This window comes from Lucilia cuprina, chromosome 6 (assembly GCF_022045245.1).
Source record: "Lucilia cuprina isolate Lc7/37 chromosome 6, ASM2204524v1, whole genome shotgun sequence".
In the NCBI taxonomy this organism is placed as follows: domain Eukaryota; kingdom Metazoa; phylum Arthropoda; class Insecta; order Diptera; family Calliphoridae; genus Lucilia; species Lucilia cuprina.
In genome coordinates this window covers 11,331,806-11,339,223 of record NC_060954.1, presented here as the reverse complement: position 1 = coordinate 11,339,223, position 7,418 = coordinate 11,331,806, and the positions used below count along the sequence as shown (strand labels likewise).

The 7,418-nt window shown below is 29.8% G+C and overlaps 2 non-coding genes across 2 annotated transcripts; both read left to right on the top strand.

Moving 5' to 3' along the window:
- The first annotated feature begins 3,489 nt into the window (after positions 1-3,489).
- Trnak-uuu lies at positions 3,490-3,562 on the top strand. The gene has a single exon. It is a non-coding gene; the product is annotated as a tRNA-Lys (tRNA).
- Positions 3,563-7,073: 3,511 nt separating this feature from the next.
- Trnak-uuu lies at positions 7,074-7,146 on the top strand. The gene has a single exon. It is a non-coding gene; the product is annotated as a tRNA-Lys (tRNA).
- The last annotated feature ends 272 nt before the right edge of the window (positions 7,147-7,418 follow it).

The window sequence follows — 7,418 nt, the reverse complement described above, 5'->3', positions numbered from 1 at the left end:
TGTTCTCCGGACTCAAGAGTCTCAACTATAGTGCCATTTACAGTCTAGACTATAGTTTAGTCTAAAGTCTGGACTTTAGGGCAGTCTATTTTAAATAGTCTTGGCTAATGTGTAGACAATAGTCTGAACTATACTGTTGTCTATAGTCTATAATGTGGACAATAGTAATGTATATAGTCTGGACTATAGTGTACTGTTGTCTTTAATCTGGACTATACTGTAGTCTATAATCTAGCTTATAGTTTAGTCTATAGTCTGGACTTTAATGTGTGGACCATAGTGTAGTCTATATTCTGAACAGTAGTATATAGTCTAGACTATACTGTAGCCTATAGTCTGGACTATAGTGTTGTGTATATCCACTGTAGACTTGAGTATAGTCTATAATCTGGCTTATAGAGTAGACTATAGAGTAGTCTATAGCTTATTCTAAAGTGTAGTATATATTCTATACTGTAGTTTAGTCTATATTCCAGACTATAGTGTAGTCTTCAGACTTCTCCCTCTAATAACATCATATGAAAACAGCAGTTAATTTAAAACACTTCTAAACACATAAATATTTCAATTTAAGTACTCTATAATAACTAAACATTTTAAAATCTATATTTATTATTGATCATGCAAAGAATTATAATTTCATTTCATAGCAAAAAGAAAAAAAGGAAACAAAAAATCATATAAAATTTTTGACACCAGCTGTCAATTGCTATAAGAAGGCATTAATTTAATGAGCATAATTTTCGTTTCATTTAGGTTTGTTTCCTTTTTTTAGTGTGCAAAAATTTTAAAATGTCTGTATTTAATATATTTATAATATTTTTTTCTTTTCCACCACATATTTGCTACGAACAGTGAAAAAACAGCAAGAAAAATTAACCACCCTTTAGAAAATTACCCTCCTTAAAAGGTTTTTACAATTATGTAGTATTTCAGCTATAGAATTCTTTTTTAACTTTTGTAATTCTTTTCTTTTTTACATATTTTTACTAAATACATACAAATATGTATATATAATTTTTTTCCATTTTGCTCTTTTTCGCAAAATGATGTCATTTAAAGTGAGACATTTATAATTTTTTGGCTTACAGGAGGAAAATGTTGAATTTTTACATAAGAGGAAATTAGAAAAGGGGGAACATCTACTATGTTTCGCTAATTACTAATTACTGCAATAGACTAGACTATAGACTAGAGTATACACTAAACTATAGACTAGACTATAGACTAGACTATAGACTAGACTATAGACTAGACTATAGACTAGACTATAGACTAGACTATAGACTAGAATATAGACTAGACTATAGACTAGACTATAGACTAGACTATAGACTAGACTATAGACTAGACTATAGACTAGACTATAGACTAGACTATAGACTAGACTATAGAATAGACTATAGAATAGACTATAGAATAGACTATAGACTAAGCTATAGTCTAGGCTATAGACTAGACTATAGACTAGACTATAGACTAGACTATAGACTAGACTATAGACTAAACTATAGACTAGACTATAGTCTTGATATATAGTCAATGAAAATATGCCAATAGTGTGTGTGTAGTGGTGATTTTTTTATCTGCCTCTCTATCCGCCGGTATATGGACTAGACTATAGACTAGACTATAGACTAGACTATAGACTAGACTATAGACTAGACTATAGACTAGACTATAGACTAGACTATAGACTAGACTATAGACTAGACTATAGACTAGACTATAGACTAGACTATAGACTAGACTATAGACTAGACTATAGACTAGACTATAGACTAGACTATAGACCAGACTATAGACTAGACTATAAACTAGACTATAGACTAGACTATAGACTAAACTATAGACTAGACTATAGACTAGACTATAGACTAGACTATAGACTAGACTATAGACTAGACTATAGACTAGACTATAGACTAGACAAGACTATAGACTAGACTATAGACTAGACTATAGACTAGACTATAGACTAGACTATAGACTAGACTATAGACTAGACTATAGAATATACTATAGAATAGACTATAGACTAGGCTATAGTCTAGGCTATAGACTAGACTATAGACTAGACTATAGACTAGACTATAGATTAGACAAGACTATACGACATCTAGATTTTTGTGTGGTAACTGTTTACCAATTACAATTTTCCCTCACTGCTAAGAACTGCTTATTTTTAGTACTCACCAGAAAAAAATGTTCACAGCAGAAAAAAGAAACAATAAAACAAATAGACTTGTAGCGAAAATTATGCTATTTAAATGTGTACCTTTTTTCCACTGCTATTTTATGCTCCTTTTTAGACTATTGGTGGTTTTTTTCGGTTTGGTGGGTTGCTTAGCGTTGCTGTTTTTTTTTTCCTCGGTCGTTTACATGTGCCACATTAAAATGTACTCTAGTGGAAATGAGGTACCAGTAAGCAAACCAAGACTCAGACCACAAAAAAAAAACTAACCAAAAAAAAAAATGAAGAACAGCTGAAAAAATGACAATAGAAATGTCAAAATTATTAACGTAAATTACCAACATTTATTATGCTACTTTTACGTGTTGCATACTTATGAGCAAAAGAAAATGCTTAAAAGGAAATGGCTATAAATTCCGCTGAAGGTATTCAAGTGTAAAAAGGTCTTTATTTTTATGTTTTTAACTAATATTTGCTACAAAATTTATGTTCAAATAAGCTTAACTTGACTGAATATGAAGGAGAAATATAATATTTATAATTAACTAGAATTTATGAAGTTATTAAAGGGGGTTTGGGGGTGGACTAAACCTTAAGGATTTCAATTGAGGAGAAAAGCCTGTAAGGAAATGATAAGTGTTATGGAAGTAAGATGTACAATTATTTTAAAAATATCACTTTGAGATCCTATTCCAAGTCTTTGTTAAATTTTGAGATTATTTGAACTTGTTCGTCAGTCCATGCTTCTGTCTGTCCCTACATAGAACATCTTATCTTACATCCGTCTGTGATGAACTTTAAAGGAAAGGACCATTGAGGATGAACATTTCCTTTTGGTATTTAAATTGGATCAAATCACTCATCTAGTTCTCGGCTAATAGCAATCAAAAAAGTGCAAGAGTCTAAGAGATCAGAAGAGCATTGTTAAAGAAAGCAATTTAAGTCGATGGGGAAGTATGTACTTACCTGACTATAGTGTTCTAGGGCAAAATATCAATTACTTCAATATGTACATGTGTATGTACATGCAAACATACTGTATGTGTTTATGTACATATGTATATAAATACATACCTATGAACGTTTTTATTTGTGTGATTAAAAAATTTCAAAATATGTACATAAAATTATTAAAAACACACGCCATATAAAGTGAATCATAAACATAAAACAATAACAACAACCACAACTATTTTTAGAATTCTAAAAGTAAACAATTAATAAAATTTATAAATAAATTATCATTATTCATAAGCTCTCACTTATAACCACCATTAGTCTTTCACTCAACAAGAGCCCGGGTAGCTCAGTCGGTAGAGCATTGGACTTTTAATCCAAGGGTCCAGGGTTCAAGTCCCTGCTCGGGCGAGTACGATTTTTTTTGTAAATTTTTTTATTTTTTTAAATTTTTATTTAATTTATAAAGAATATTTTACGTTTATTTTCCCTTTAGAATCGTTTATTTTCTGCAGCATGCATCATCATTAGTGTGTGTGTGTGTGTGTTGCTCAACTTTCTGTCTATTTTATAATCCTCATAAAAACAAACATGTATGAATGAAATGAATGACTTTTGTTGATGACTTAAGCATGATTTTTACTTAAATGTCACAAGAAATCATTATGACAAATGATGTTTCTTAAAAGTTTTTTTTTAAAATGTAGAAAAATAATAATATTGTTTTAGTGAGTTAGAGGGAGAGCTGGAGACACTTAAATGGCTCATATTTTTTGGTTGAAAAGGAAACAGGGTTGTCGAAGATTTGGGGAAGTGGGAAATAAGTGGGAAGGCTAGCTAAGTAAGTAGTAAGTAAGTAAGTAAATAAGTAAGTAAGTAAGTAAGTAAGTAAAAGTAAGTAAAAGTAAGTAAGTAAGTAAGTAAGTAAGTAAGTAAGTAAGTAAGTAAGTAAGTAAGTAAGTAAGTAAGTAAGTAATTAAGTAAGTAAGTAAGTAAGTCAGTAAGTAAGTAAGTAAGTAAGTAAGTAAGTAAGTAAGTAAGTAAGTAAGTAAGTAAGTAAGTAAGTAAGTAAGTAAGTAAGTAAGTAAGTAAGTAAGTAAGTAAGTAAGTAAGTAAGTAAGTAAGTAAGTAAGTAAGTAAGTAAGTAAGTAAGTAAGTAAGTAAGTAAGTAAGTAAGTAAGTAAGTAAGTAAGTAAGTAAGTAAGTAAGTAAGTAATTAAGTAAGTAAGTAAGTAAGTCAGTAAGTCAGTAAGTAAGTAAGTAAGTAAGTAAGTAAGTAAGTAAGTAAGTAAGTAAGTAAGTAAGTAAGTAAGTAAAAGTAAGTAAGTAAGTAAGTAAGTAAGTAAGTAAGTAAGTAATTAAGTAAGTAAGTAAGTAAGTAAGTAAGTAAGTAAGTAAGTAAGTAAGTAAGTAAGTAAGTAAGTAAGTAAGTAAGTAAATAAGTAACTAACTAGCTAACTAGCTAACTAACTAATTAACTAACTAACTAACAAACTAACAAACTAACAAACTAACAAACTAACAAACTAACAAACTAACAAACTAACAAACTAACAAACTAACAAACTAACAAACTAACTAACTAACTAACTAACTAACTAACTAACTAATTAACTAACTAACTAACTAACTAACTAACTAACTAACTAACTAACTAACTAACTAACTAAATATCTGAGAGAGATAACCCCAACCCCAGATAACCTCTTGATAACCTCTACCGAAAGGTTGGGTAGAACCACAAAGATTCTATGAGGTGACGCTGATAAGAGCAAGCATGAGAAACCTCCTCAAAATGAGCAAGTCTGCGGTTCGTATTCTAAGTGGAAACGCTGGATTACAAGCAGAACTGTAAAAAAGTGCTCATGCGAAATCAGACATATATATAGAGCATGTACAGAGGACAGTTAAGCTCCAGACCACTATCTTTGCCAGCAAACATTCGTCGAAGTTAGATCCAAGAATCTTGGGAGAGATATTAGTTCGTAAATAGCATTCCTTGCGAATTACGTCCAGGAGCTTAAGATTCTGAGCATATAGGGCAACATTTCTTCAAACACATATAAAATGGATCGCTCAACACAACCGATAGTGCTATATACGTGTATTTCTACAGATTTACCTTTCATTAACCTTACCTGACTGAATGTTTAAACCCTGTTTTCCGATACATTAAGCGGTAACCAATAGAGGACATTATCAACAAGATATCTCATTATTGAGTGCAATGTATGACTGGATACGAAGTAGATCTTATTCTGAAAGATAGTTTTTTTTTGTTAAATTAATACATACTCTAACTTATTCTTTAATAATCTGTTGGTCCTCTATTGGAGTGAAGTCATTACAGGGATTTCTTGAACATTTGAGATGATTCTTCTTATTCAAATCTATTAAAATTATGAAAAGGCACTATCAGCTAAAAGCTTTTTACTATCGGCGAATTGACCAAAGTTTGTTATTGGACACTTTCGCAAATTTATCGACCGATATCTTGGATAACAAGGATAGAATATCTTCAAAACTCTGAGGCACTGATACCATATAAAATATCATGGTCAAGCGAAAAGCAAGATTAGGAATCTATAGCAAATCCGATGGTTTTAAATTGCGACACAAAACGAACCAGAATATATACTACCGTCTACCTGATCTCGTAAAATATCAGAATTGGTTATTGAATTATTGAGGAATATGACACCAATTTTTTTTTTTTTTATTGAAAATACCCAGTATTTGAAACATTTTGTAACGATTGAGGTTTCCCCTTATATAAAACCCATTCCCATCCATTTGGCATCTCTATCATTCTAACTTAGTCACTGCATAAATAATGTTTACATATGAGTGTAAAATAGATTGAGAGAAGAAGAAAAAAATAAACCCAAGACAAGTTACATCAACCAAAAATTCTATTAGAACCTGAACTCCCCTCACTTCAGACGAAACACTCCCCTCTCCCCCTCCCTCCACAAAATGAAATAATGATGTTAGTATTGTGTTACTTAAATTGTTTCATTTGTTGCTGTTACGTTTCTCCCGGTAAATGTAACGTCTTAATTTTGGCCATAAAGTACAATATTTTATTTGACTTCAGTAATATTTTGTATATTTTAATAGACAAATAATTGAAAGAAAATTATTGCACTAGAGAAAACAAAATGTATAACTTTTGCAACTGCAATAATAAACAAAGATTTAATAATTCCCTTTCTGTTTTTTTTCTCGCTATTGTTTTCCCTTAAGATTTGTTAGAATTATTAAGGAAGTTTTAAAGGGAATAGAAAGAAGATTATATATTTTATAATATAAATTAATATAAGTCCTAAGTTATTTGTATTTTACAATTTAGTATCTTTAGTTATTTTACTTTAAATATTCTAATTAAATTGCTTGTCTTACTCTTATTACCTTTCCATGAACATGGTTTAAGAAAAATAACACCGTGTTCATGATTTATTTGATTTCCTATATTGAATATCTATCTTTAGATTTTAATACCTTTAGACTTGAACTAACAACGTCAACCAATAAATATACTTTTAGCTACAATTCAAATGATATTTCAATTTCAGTACAAGAACATTTAAATGTTTCATTAGGGTTGATCCAAATATTGTTGCCTAGTTAAAATATTGCAAATGCATTTGAAATAGTAACACAATAAGTCTGAGGTAGGTGCTTCGAGTATTATTTAAACTTTTACCTAGACCCTTTTTGTTCCTTAATCGACAATGAAAGGTTTAAACCAAATCTTTAAAAATTATGAAAAATTTTCTTTATATAATGAAATTATTTAAAAATTCGTAAGAGCATAAAGCAACTAACGCAAAATCATGCAATAGAACCAATTAAGTAATCAGAGTTTATCTCTTAATATAATATATATTAATATTGTTCTTTTATCACGTTCTTGACAAGAGCCCGGGTAGCTCAGTCGGTAGAGCATTGGACTTTTAATCCAAGGGTCCAGGGTTCAAGTCCCTGCTCGGGCGAGCTCGAATTTTTTATTATTATTTTTTTCCATATAATATATTTTATTTTTTTGCAAATAAAATTTTTGGGTAAAATCTGAGTTTTTTGAGAATAAATTTGATCTTGTGACAAAATTAATAATTTTTGTATATATATAATTTTAAGTAAAAATGTTTAATGTTAAGTAAAAAATGTTTTGTGACAATTCTGATTTACAGAATGGATAGATAGATAGATAGATAGATAGATAGATAGATAGATAGATAGATAGATAGATAGATAGATAGATAGA